This window comes from Piliocolobus tephrosceles, chromosome 5 (assembly GCF_002776525.5).
Source record: "Piliocolobus tephrosceles isolate RC106 chromosome 5, ASM277652v3, whole genome shotgun sequence".
Taxonomy (NCBI): Eukaryota; Metazoa; Chordata; class Mammalia; order Primates; family Cercopithecidae; genus Piliocolobus; species Piliocolobus tephrosceles.
This window is the reverse complement of record NC_045438.1, coordinates 17,961,276-17,974,306: the sequence shown is the minus strand read 5'-3', so window position 1 is coordinate 17,974,306 and position 13,031 is coordinate 17,961,276. Positions and strand designations below refer to the sequence as shown.

Sequence of the window (13,031 nt, the reverse complement as noted above, 5' to 3'; positions counted from 1 at the left end):
CAAGTCCCCACCAGAGTAGCTAGACACAGAGGGATGATCCCTGCATTTACAAACATTTAGCTAGACACAGAGTGCTGACTGGTACGTTTACAATCCTCTAGCTAGATAGAAAAGTTCTCCAAGTCCCCACCCCGTTCCCAGAAGCCCAGCTGGTGTCACCTCTCACTGGCACCTGCCCAGGGACTCTGTGGCACCCAGCCCGGGGAACTCCGGCAGCCCAGAGGGAGCTCCTCCCCTGATCAAGCCTAGCAGGCTCTGGCCGGCGGCCTTGAGTGCCGGTCCTGCTGAGCCCGCACCCACCCGGAACCTGCGCAGGCCCAGGAACACCACCGGCAGCCCCGGCTCCCGCCCGCGCCGCTCACTCCACACCTCCCCGCCAGCAGAGGGAGCCAGATCGGGCCTCCACCAGCCCTAGAGAGGGGCCCCACAGCTCAGCTGCAGGCTGAAGGTCTCATGCGCGGCCAGAGCGGACGCGGAGGCGGAGGAAGCGTGTAGAGCCAGGAGAGCTGCTGGCACGTTGTCACCTCTCAGTAGGAGACGGCCTCTGGTGGGAGAAAGGGCACCAGGTACCTGGCCGTGTGAACCTGGCTTGAACCTCAGTCCTACAAGGCTCTTTGCCCTAAGAAACGTGATGGCCATAGAATTGTCGTGAGGATCAAGAGTGATGGTGCACGGGGAGGATTTCTTACAAAAGCTGGGATGCAGTGGGAGCTCAGGAAGTATCTATGGATTTGAATCCGAGATCTTCCCTAATCCTAGGGAATGAAACTGTACTCCAACAACTCTCAAAGATGCTGCATGGCCTATGAATCCGTCAGTTCACCTCCACGAACCTAGAGCAGAAAGAAAGTCAGAGGTCTGGGATCCTTTGACTCTGGTCCCTTGTGTCTGAGGGAGGACAAGTGGGATGGACAGTGATAGAAATGGCCAACAGATCGTTTTAACCATTGCCCTCCACGCTTCTGTCCCCGTAGCCTGCACACCCACCCACACTCCATCAGGGCCCTGCCTGAGCTTTCCTCGGCCTTTGTCCCCGCAGCCTGCACACCCACCCACACTCCATCAGGGTCATGTCGGAGCTTCCCTGCAGTGCTGAGCTCTGCCCACTGTATGGGGACTTCGAGGCTGGGGCGCTTCCATGGAAGCCCATTGGCCCTTGCAGGGCTCTGGAACCGCCGCCTCGCAGTGACATCTCCCTTCTCCTGCAAAGGACTCATCGCAGCCACTTGTGGCTTGCAGTACCGCACTCTCTCAAGTAAGGATAGCCTCTCTCAGCCCCTCCTCTGGCACAATGTTTCTTGTTGCTTTTCAGATTTGTAAGACATTCTCTTATTATAAATTGGAAAGAAGAAGAAAGGGCATTTAATTATTAACAAGTAGGTTCAGAATTTCTCTTAGAAAACAAATCAAGTTGTTCGGGGGAAAGTGTGACAGATGTTCAAGTTGGGAGGTAAACTCGATGTGGGCTGGAAGTGAGGCTTCTGGGGATGGAGCTGCACTGTGTATACATCCAATGGAGTCTGCCTTGATTCCTGGGGCCTCTGGGGCAGAGCAGACGAGGGCAGAGAGCAGGGTGAAGGCTTGAGGATAACTGCACCCTGTGAGACCCCGCCTTTGGTCTCTGGTCTTCCTGGTGATGCAGGACAGGTGAGACTCAAATTGGGGCTTAGCCTTCAAAGGGTCTTGGCTTCACCCAGGAAGTAATTCAAGAGCGAGCAGATGGTAGGGTAGAAGAAAACAGCCATATTGAAGCAGCAGTGTTACAGGTCTGTGATTGCTCCTGCAGAGCAGGGCTACCCCCAGGCAGTAAGTGGCAGCTGCGGGCAGGCCTGCAGTCACATTTATACTCACTTTAAATTATATGTAGATTACGGGGCAGTTTATGCAGAAATTTCTAGGAAAAGGGCAGTAACTTTTGGGTTGTGAGGTAATTGCTATGAAAAGGGGCAGTAATGCTTGGGTGTTGCCATGGCAATAATAAACTGGCATGACACACTGATGGGCACATCCCCTGACCACCATCCCTGTGTTAGCAGGTTCTCAGTTTGGTCCAGTGTCTGAACCCTGCCTCCAGAGTCAAGTCCTGTCTCCTATCTCACTGGGGACGTTGGGCCCTGTTTTCTGATCTCTGTCCCCAGCTACGTTTAGATGACAACACCTCCTTATAGACTCCTCCAGTTCTCTTGGGTTCCTACAGGAGCATGTCTGGGATAGAGTCCAAGATGAACTTCTGCATGGTAGCCCCTTGCTGCTGCCTGGTGAGCTTTGGGCCCTGAGAAGGGAAGGGGAGGTGCTATGGCTGTTGTAGGCCCATCTGGGGGCCTGGACCTTAGGGACCACAGCTGCTGAACACCCCAAGGACCTCTCGCTAGCTGCTGTCTCCTGTCTCTCCAGGCTGTCCCAGCCTCACCTGCCACGTGCCTCTCTGACTCGCATGGTTGGTCGAGAATCAGCTACCAGCATGTCAGCGGCAGAGTGAGGCCCTGGATGCGAAAAGCTCCAAATGCGTTTCCCTTCTGTGTTCTCAGTCTGATGTGCTCTGACATATTTGTGCCTATGTAGTTATCCAGAGACATTGATTTCCCTGGCGGGGAAGCACGTTGGGAAAAGGAACATTTATTGACTAATGGAGGGAAATATTTGAGTCATAGATTGTCCTTAGATGAATCGTTGATTTATTCCCAGTAAAATCTGACTTATTTAAATGGCCATGCAAGTAACTAATAAAATAATTTAAAGATCATAATTTAAACTAATGAGATACTTTTAAAACATATTTCCAGGTCTCTAGAGTGGAGGGAATGTGGTCTGTAGATTATAATTGATCATGAGGAGCAAACACTTTGCTTCCTGTTTACTCACTGCTTGCTTGGGAATACGTTGTTACATTTTTGGCTCTTTCATTTTCTCCGAGTTAGAAGAACATCACTTCATGTGATTTATAAAGTTAAAACTTTGTGCACTTCTGGACATCTGCAATATGCAATACTCTCCAACACAGAGGCACACGTAGGTATGAGTTGTCGTGGAAATGCATGTGTTTCCATGGTAAGGACTTGCCCGTGCCCCGTGGATGGAAGGAGTCATGTTGCATGTTGAGACCCCTGGAGAGGGCTCAGATCTTCTCCCACAGAAGCACAGCTGCTGGCTGTGGCCTCAGGCTGGGCTTCACCGAGGGCAAGCGGCGAGACCCACCCAAGATGTCCACCAGCTGGTAGACCTTCCCCTAGTTTTCGTTGCATTTCTTCATTCATGCCTTTACTTTTTAAACCTAGCGTGGTTTGGGTCTAAGGAATGTGGTTATAAAAGCTGGAACCCGCATGACCACCTGGCCTTTGAGAAGACACAGAGAAGGGGAAAAGGGGCTTAGGATGTGGTCAAATGCAAGGGTTGTCTCTTTACTGAGGTAGGTGGTGGTCAAAGGGTACTCTGAGGACAGGCATGAGGGCCGTTATTTTGCTGGGTGTGGGGGAACACGCTCCATTTCATGGTTTCCGATGAATGAGCTTGTCCCGGCTATAATCCTTGCTTTCTTTGTGTCATTGTTACTAGTATTTATCTCCACACTCCCACCCAGTTTTCTTCTTGGGATTCCACTTAATTCGACAGCTAATTATGGAGTCCCTCTTCCCTCTCCCTCTGTTCTAGACCCTGGAGTTCAGCAGTAAACCTGACATGTTGGCCCTGCCCTCGGAGCTTCCTCCCTGCCCCTGCCTTTCCCCAGGGCTGTCTCACCCTTTCTATGCTTCCTTTGTGCTGCCAACACTGGGCCCCACCTGTGGGCATTCTAGGCTCTGATGAGGTAGAGAAAAGACACTCCCCACGGCTCTGCACTTATGATGTAAGCTGAACGTGAATACTGAGCCAGAAACAGAGCAATGACTTTCCATTTTCCTACGTCACCTCAACACCAATGTTTTATTAAATTAAAACGACTAAAAAGAACTAAGTGACGCATGAGTCTTTATTTTTAATTGAGCTTTTATGTTCCTCAATTCATTAATGAAGAAGAAAAAGAGAAAGCTGGTACATTTTATTGCCTGTAATTTTCAAGCGGAAGTTTATTCTGAAACATATTTCAACATCACATTCCTTGGGTAAATTGCCTGTAGCTTAAACACAGCAGCAGCATCTGAAAACCCTCAGAACTCTACTTACGAATGAAACAGATTTTACTATTAAACAATATATTGGTTAGGCCGGTTTTCTTTGTGTATTCTTGCTGGGCATCAGAAGTCTTAAACCTAAGTGGTCTATCATCCCTGGGGGAGAACAGGGTGCTGGTGGGTGGTGTCAAGACTCACAGAAGGAGCTGAGCAAGGGATCCCAGCAGGAGCCGCTGGGGGACAAGGCATTTCTGGCAGGGGACAGGGAAAGTTGGTGGCATTAACATCTTGGGCACCTGCTATGGGTGCCAGGCCCCAGCCCTGGGCCACAAGGGTCAAGACAGGACTTTTCATCTCTGGGAGAGAGGCCGCCAGGAGCAAGATCTGGGCGGAGGGAGGGATCCAGGGAGAGGCCTGGTCCTGTGAGCTAGAATCACAAGGGGAGGGAGGAACTGGGACATGGGAATCACCAGGAACCGTTTTCCCTTCGGGGCACAGAATCCAGGTGGAACTTGCAGGGAGAGAGCTCAGCCTTCCTGGGGCCACCGCTCAGCACTGGTCACACTGGCCAGCAGTGGCTGCAGGTGTCAGAGAGGAATTAGGGGTAGGAGATGCTGTGTGGAGGGTGCAGATGACAGACTTGGACCTTCTGTCAAGACAGAATCTAGAAGCAGGGCATGGTTTCCAGTGGAGCAATGAGTTGGTTTATAATTTTGCATCCCAGGCCATTGGATATGCCTCATATTTTTCTTGGGAAATGAGCGTCATTTGTGTCAGGAAATGGTACAAGTTCATTGTGCAACCCACTGATTCTTTTTGTCTTGGGGTATGGCATCTATTTCTTAAACTCGGAAGATTTCTAAAATACAGTGTTGTAAGCCGCAGAGTTTTGATATATCCTTCCTTGCATTTTCCAAATGCTGATGGGCTGACACATCATGGTAGATCTGTGCTCTGGTGCTGCTTCTCCGCCCTTTCCACCTTCTCCACTTTTCCCTGCTTTCCTGCTTTTTGTGCTTTGCTGGAAAACAAAGCCTGACTCAGAGCCGAAGGGCTGAGAAGATATGGGAGAGGCAAGCGGCCGCTGTTAAAGAAGAGCAGTCCTCTCTCGATACGCCAAACAGGTCCCTCGCAGGCCTTTCCAGAGTCAAAGATGGGAGGAGAGGGGGGCAGCGAGGCTGAAACCTTTCTGATTGTGCATCTGACTGAAGTTTGAACTGTGCCTCTGGACTCAGCAAGTCTCCTTTCACATTCAAGCTCTTTCTGGCTATGTCCTACACATTATCCCTCATCTCATGTTTTCTGGATTTGCATTGACAAAAATGACAATATTTGTTTGTTTTATTTTTATTATTATTATTGAGATGGAGTCTCACTCTGTCACCCAGGCTGAAGTGCAGTGGTGTGATCACGGCTCGCTGAAACCTCCACCTACCAGGTTCAAGCGATTCTCCTGCCTCAGCCTCCCAAATAGCTGTGATTACAGGCACCTGCCAACATGCCTGGCTAATTTTTGTATTTTTTCTTTTTTTAAAAAATAGAGATGGGTTTTTGCCAAGTTGGCCAGGCTGGTCTCAAACTCCTGACCTCAAGTGATCCACCTGCCTCAGTCTCCCAAAGTGCTGGGATTACAGGCATGAGCCACCACGCCCGGTGACAATATTTATTGTTTTTTTGTTGTGACTTAAAAAGCAACATCTCCTACTTAATAGTCTTTCTGTTCACAGTTTCTTTCTCCAAACTTATTATTTAGTTATCTGTTAGTGCTGGTAGTTGGTCAACCAGGTTTTGTAACATGAACTAAATCCTATAGAATTACTATTCCTTGTAAACAAATACACTTTTATCTACTAATGACCATGATCAAAAGTCATACTCAAATAAATTTATTTGGGGAACAGATATCTAAATATGCACCATTACTAAAGTTTTTAAATCCTTTTGCCAAATTTTAGAAATTCATGTGTGGTCAAAAAATACCTGCTTTGCACTTGAGAGCCCAGCCCCATGAGGCACAGGGGGCTCAAGGTGCAGCAGAAATGCGGGGCATCGAGACTTCCGAGGCCATGTTTTGAGCCCCCTGTCTTTGTCGCTTGCCAGCCATGGTTGGACAAAGGTCACCTGGCCTTTCTCACCCCACCTTGCTGCTTCTCCGGGCATGAGTCACAGTAATCTGTAACTCTGAGGGTGACGCAGAACCGCAAACATTGCGAACTGTGAGTAGACGTAAACAATCTTACCTGTTGGGAAAGACATACAGAGTGGAAGCCTTATTTAAGAGAACCAAAGTTCCTTCTGTGAAATAAAAGAGAGAAGGATTGAAGGCAGAAAACTGAGTTTTTGTTTATTTTGCATGGAAGTAAAATACAACTTCATTCAGCGAAGAGAAGGTTTGGAGCTAAGCTGTTGTAGAAGGTCAGTGGGCTTGCAGGGCGGCTTGTGGAATCCAGCTTTCCCCCAGTTTGGTTCCCTGTGGAGGGTGGAGGCCCAGTCAGGGGGATGAGAGATGTTCTGAGCCAGGATAGGCATGGAAAAGCCTTGTGAGGAGCAGAGGATTTAGGCCCACCTGGAGCAAGAATGGGTGCTGGAAAGTGGCTGGAAATAAGGTGGGAAGGTAAGGAGGCTCTGGCTGGCGGGAAAAAATTAGTGCCGGTTGCACAACTTGACGGCTGGCGTGTGTTCCTGAGCCGGGCTGTTGGTATGAACACAGCACAGGTGTGGATCCATACCCGAAACCAGCTTTGTATTTTTCCAGGATCACAGCTACATCCCACACCAGCTTTAAAAATGACTTATTTTATGCTGCTCTGGGAGTGATTTTAATATCAGAAGCATTTTAAAAGTGACAATCACACCCATTTGCTTGAGAGGTTAAACCCCTGCTTTAAAAAAGATGACTTTCATCATAAAAAATGCAAGTACATATGGAAGCAAAGAATGTAATAAACCCCCACAGATCTGTCTCAGATAATTTCCAAAATTACCAGACCAGGCCAGTCTTGTTTTATTTATGCGTCCCCTCCCTCTCCCCCTCCACCTACCCACACAGTTCCAGATTATTTTGTGGCGAGTCCCAGGCATCATATAATTTAATTTTAATTTTAGAATAATCCAGAAATATCTTCCTCCCCCTTTTCAAGGGTAAAAACGGAATAGCATTGATACCTACTCAGGTTGGTAAATACATGCCTGTAATCCCAGTACTCTGGGAAGCCCAGGCAGGCAGATCACTTGAGGCCAGGAATTCGAGACCAGCCTGGCCAACATGGTGAAACCCTGTCTCTACTAAAAGTACAAAAATTAGCTGGGAGTGGTGGTGCGTACCTGTAGTCCCAGCTACTCGCGAGGCTGAGGCAAGAGGATTGCTTGAGCCTGGAGGAGGAGGTTGCAGTGAGCCAACATCATGCCACTACACTTCAGCGTGTGTGACAGAGTGAGACCCTGTCTTAAAAAAAAAAAAAAAAAATACTGATATGAACACGTTTCTTATTTTTAGCTACATAGAGTAGAAGGTATTTGTATTGTATAATATATTCTACTATTTTATATCTACATTTCTCAGAAACAGGCAGTTCTGCCTCTTACTTGTAAAATCTAACCTTGGCTTGACGCCCATGTCCTTCCATTCCATCTTTCTGGAAGGCATCAAACTCAGACCTTCCATCCTAGTACTACCTCAAGTTTTCTGTTGTGAGCCTGGTAGCCCTTGAAGGTTATAAATTTTCAAAATACACAAAACAACGGTATAGAAATTCACCTAAATGTGGTAGAATCGAGCATTCTGGAAACAGAAGATTTCTCCAAGTTAACTAAAACTCCGTTGAAGAGAAGCCCAGGCTTTCTCAAGAGAACATCACAACACACTACTCCTATGTGCTGGACCATTAAAGAAATCCTCTCTCAGTTCCAGTTTCTCTAATAATTAATCAGTCAAAACAAGAAGGACAAGAGAAAAAATTCAGTTCATAATCATGAGCCTCTTTGAAGTGTAGTAAATTGTGTTTGGTATTGTAGGATACAGACAAACATGTGGATTGAAGGAAGTTTAAGTCTGGTTGAGCATGAATATATAGACATTGGGAGCAGTGTTTGCAGCACAGTGTGGTAAGTGCTGTGGAGACATGAAGCAGATGACTGTGGAGTTTTAAGAGGAAAAGTCTTATTTTCTGATGCTTGGCTTCACGGGAGGGCTCGGCACAGGGCCACTCCCAGGAGGGGACAGTCTGAAGTGTATTCCTGGAATGGTCCTGGTTACAAGTTCTACAGGGAGATTAGGTGAGATCTGATCATGGCCAACTTCAAATCAAGAGGAATCTTACCGTGTAATACGGAGCCGAGCTGCTAGAGTGAGGCATGGAAGCACAGGGTGGACTTAACGCTTCTGGAGATCAACCGGTTATGCTTTCTAGGGGAGACCAGCCTGGGGCGGGGCTAGCCCTTCAGGAGAAGAGAAGTGGATAAGGCAGTGGCGGAGGCTGTGCTTCCCAGGACATTTTTTTTTTTTTTTTCTTTTGAGACAGAGTCTTAGTCTGCTGCACAGGCTGGGGTGCAGTGGTGTGATCTTGGTTCACTGCAACCTCTGCCTCCTGGTTTCAAGTGATTCTCCTGCCTCAGCCTCCTGAGTAGCTGGGATTACAGGTGTGTGCCACCACGGCCAGCTAATTTTTGTATTTTTGGTAGAGACAAGGTTTCATCATGTTGGCCAGGCTGGTCTCCAATGCCTGACCTCAAGTGATCCACCCCCCTCAGCCGCCCAGAGTGCTGGGATGACAGGCATGAGCCACCACACGCGGCTGCCCAGGATTTTTCACTGGCGAGCCAGTGAATCCCTTATGGCGAAGCCTGTTTACACTCAACTTTCTCTTATGACAATTGACAGCTTCCTTACCTGCCCAGAGAAAAGCAAACAAATGGTGACCTCAGAAGCAGCATATAGAACTCAGAGAACAGAGACCTTTAAAAACCTAGAGAGACTGCGAAGAAATGACACAATAGCCACAATAGCCAAAAAACAAACAGGATGAAACAAATAAGGAGTAATTGGAAAAGTGAAAGCATTCCTCCCCATTTAAAACAGGAGTGCTAAAACACAGAAACAAATATTGGGACAGTGTTGAGGAATTCTAGTAAGTGGAACTGGAAACAGGCATGAGACAGGATTAAAATGAGAAGAAACTTTACTAGATCTTCATGTTTCCTATTGGTGGGTTCCTCATGCCTTAACCCTCTAAGAAGGAAGGAACCTGCATGTTGTCCTCAGCTGTGGAGGGGACCACCCAGCAGGGCTGATCTCAGGAGCATGTCGCTGGGGAAGGGATTCCAGGGCTTGCCGGGTGTCACAGCCTCTCTTCTCTGTGGGATTGGTTACCTTTGCAGGTATGACTGTGCTGCGAGCATCTTTAAAGGGAGCTGATAAACAGACAGCGTGGACATTGGGGCAGGACCAGGGCTGAGAGATGGCAGGCTGGGCTGGGGGAGAGTGGGAGAGAAAGTGGGACTGAAGGAGCAGGGGTAGGTGGGCCGGAACTGCAGGGGCTTCCCCACTGGGAAGGGGAGGCCAGCCTCCTCCCAGGCAGGAGCAAAGGAGACGTGAAGATGATATGTGGGAGAGACCCTCTTCCCTTTGGCTTTAGTCCTGTTTTCTTTTAAGCAGAATACTTGGGCCCTGCCCCCAACTGTGGGTGCCCTCCGCTTGCTGGCAAGCTGGGCAGAGGATCCCTATGCAGAAAGCCCTGGCCACGGCACTGGAACCCAAGGAGAGCAGAAGCACCTGAGAACCACAGGACCTGATTTGTTTGGTGCACTGCAGCTTGCTCTTTATGTGTCTGTGTTGGTGGCGGAATATTTTGTAGAAATATGAAGTTTAAACATTGTCTTTTGCCAGGCACAGGAGCTCACGCCTATAATCCCAGCACTTTGAGAGGCCGAGTTGGGTGGATCACCTGAGGTCAGGAGTTTTGACACCAGCCTGGCCAACATGGTGAAACCCTGTCTCTACTAAAAATACAAAAATTAGCTGGGCGTGGTGGCAGGCACCTGTAATCCCTGCTCGAGAGGCTGAGGCAGGAGAATAGCTAGAATCCGGGAGGCGGAGGTTGCATTGAGCCCAGATTGCCCCATTGCACTTCAATGTGGGCAACAGAGCGAGACTCCATCTCAAAAACAAAAACAAAACACGGTCTTTGTCATCATGATGCTTATTTCTGGTTCACGTCCCACATCTTTGAAGTAAGAATTTTCTTATTTCCATAAATAGCTTCTGAACACATTCCTTGATTTCCTACTTTGTATTTCCTAATTCCAAAGTCCTTTCCTCACCCGGTCTCCCTCTAAAGATACCGACCTCTTGTCCCTGCTGCCTGCTGGGTTGCATGTCCTGCTGTCGCTCAGACAGACCACCCCTGGCTGCCTCTCCCTGCTCCCAGGTCAGCAGTCCCACGGTTTAGCGTGGTCCCCGTCGGAATGGACACCACAGGCCTGTAACATGCCTGTGTCCCTCTCAGCCAGGCAGCAGCCTCTGCCCAGCGCCCACCTGCCATGTTCAAAACACTATTGTCCCCAATCAAAGTCAATAACTCTTTCAAATAAGAGGTTTCCTGTTCCCACAAATAACTTCCTAAATGCATTATGTTGCTTTCTTTTTTAAAAATAATCTGCTTATTGACATGGATGGCTATAAAAGATTGTCTTGATGAGGAACTCAGCATTTCCTGTTTTCAGACTCTCCAGGGCTCTAAGAGTACCAGTACACAATTTTCTTGATCAGAAAAAAGAATCAACAATCCTGCCCAGAACTCTCTTTCCCCAGCGATGCAGCTCTGTTCGGGGCTATTGACACACTTGGTGAAGATAGCAACAGCTCGGTAGAACATTTCACTGAGGAGAAAATGTTCATGGCTTTTTATTTCTATTTATTTGATAGTAACTCTTTAGAATGGCACAGTAGGTCTGGATAACAAATCAAAGCTATTTTTAACAGCAAATGGTGAGGAAATTTTGGATGCTTTGGTGTGTCGTATGGCAGGCTTAGTTTAGCAGGGCCGTCCAATCTTTGGGTTCTCTGGGCCACACTGGAAGAAGACGTGTCTTGGGCCACACATAAAATACACTAACAATAGCTGATGAGCTGAAAAAAAAATCGCAAAAAAATCTCATAATATTTTTAGAAAGTTTACAAATTTGTGTTGGGCCACATTCAGAGCTGACGTGGGCCACGTGCTGCCTGCAGGCCGTGCTTTGGACAAGTTTGGTTTAGAGTTTGCAAACGTTCGTCCTGTTTTGTGCCTCCTGAGCCATGTGGACCCTCCCTCCATCAGACAGCAGCTGGCCCCATGGGCTCAGGGCCAGGTGCTCTGCAGCTGGGAGTCCATAGGGCTGTGCAGACTTGTCGAGAGGGCACCAGGAGCGCCCCCAAGGACAGCAACTCAGTCATTTCTCCTCCAGGGTCTGATGGGCAGCCAGACTTCAGTGTAGCCTGGTCCTGGGCACCCCCTCATGGCAGCTGCAGTTGGAATGACAACTGTCGGGGGACAAGGCTGCTCTGCACCCAGGACCAGTGCTTCCCATGACCCTCCACGGCACAGAGACCCCTAGTGCCGCAGCCTGCACCCCTGGTCCTGAGAGGCGGCCTTCCCGGGTCTGTGTGCATGTGGAGGAGGGTGGCTCAGAGCGCCACAGTGCAGAGAAGGTGCCCTTCATCCACAGGCACACACGTGACACAGGCTGGAGGGACAGGCAGCAGGGGACTGTGGTTCTGCATCTCCCTTTACAGTGAGTGTGTACCTAGTATAGCAGACGGGAAGAAGTAGGGAGGGAGGGGCAGCTCTGGGGAGGGCTGGGAGAGGGCTCGGGTGCCCACCCAGGGCCTGCAGGTCAGCCTGCTGCACATCCGCTCGCTGTAGCAAGCCCACGCCAACATCAAACCCACGCTCCAAGCCAGGGACGCGGAAGAGTGCGGAGCTTCCTTCTGCCGAGGCTTAAGGCTTATGGCAACTGCCTCTCTTTCAGCCAAGGGGAAGGCTTCCTTCCCTTTGGAGAGGCAATATCTGTGAAGGAGGCAAGGATTTCCTGTCCCCACCACACACAGAAGCAGCAGGCTCCCTGGGACAGAGGGGACGGTGGCATCCTCAACTGCTCTCATCCAGTGAGCCGGCCGCTCTCTGAGATCAGCCCTCTGTCCAGTACAACGTCAGCCCTTTCTCTCAGAAAATAAACCTCGTAAACATGATCGCAGTAGCATTTGTAGAGGAGTAAGCATTTTTTTTTTCTTACTATTTTGGATGATAAGACTCAAGTTAGAAATCTAGAAACCAAGAAAAAGAATTGAAGATATCCAATTGGAATTTCTGCCTGCAAAGAAAGTGATGGGTACTCTGCCTCCATGGCACCCACAGAACCGAGACGGTGACTGGAAATATTCTGCAGTGCTAGCTGGCGCTCGAGGGGGACATGTCAGGGAATCAGTTAAGTATCTTTTTAATTAGCATCTGTGGGTTGACTGGTTATACTTGTTATCTGCTGTGAATCTAGCAGTTGAATAGTATCTGCCGGCTTTCCTTCTCTTCCCTGAATGTTGGCGGCTTCTGGTTGAGTGTCACGTGTGGTGCAGGAGGTATGCAGCGCCCAGTGTGTGCATGAGACTTGTTTCCCCCAGTGTTCTCAGTCCGCACATACCTGGAGCAGTCCCTCCCTCATAACCGCCCTGGGTCTCTTTAACCTCCCGATAACATTTTAACCTGGGCTTTTCCTTTGTGTCTGTACATTTTTTCCAAGTAGACTTTAGAATGTGCGCACAACCTCTAACCCAGCAGCAGCAACTAGCGGGACCCACAGGAAATGCTGAGGCCGTGCACTTGGCTGTAACTCATAAATCACGACTAGGTGGAGACACGCCTGGTTTGGCCACAGGTTTCAGACCCCTGGGCT

General features: G+C 48.9%; 1 protein-coding gene across 3 annotated transcripts in view; it reads left to right on the top strand.

Annotated features, from left to right (window-relative positions):
* The window catches only part of RPS6KA2 (ribosomal protein S6 kinase A2), a 440,283-nt gene that overhangs the window by 175,975 nt on the left and 251,277 nt on the right, over nucleotides 1-13,031 (top strand). Inside the window, exon 1 of one of the 3 annotated variants that reach the window (XM_023223591.2) lies at nucleotides 6,358-6,521. The exons of the other annotated variants lie outside the window; for them this stretch is intronic. The gene's annotated coding sequence lies outside the window, so the exon portion shown is untranslated. Of the gene's footprint in view, nucleotides 1-6,357; nucleotides 6,522-13,031 lie in introns of those variants that run through there. 3 annotated transcript variants of the gene reach the window in all.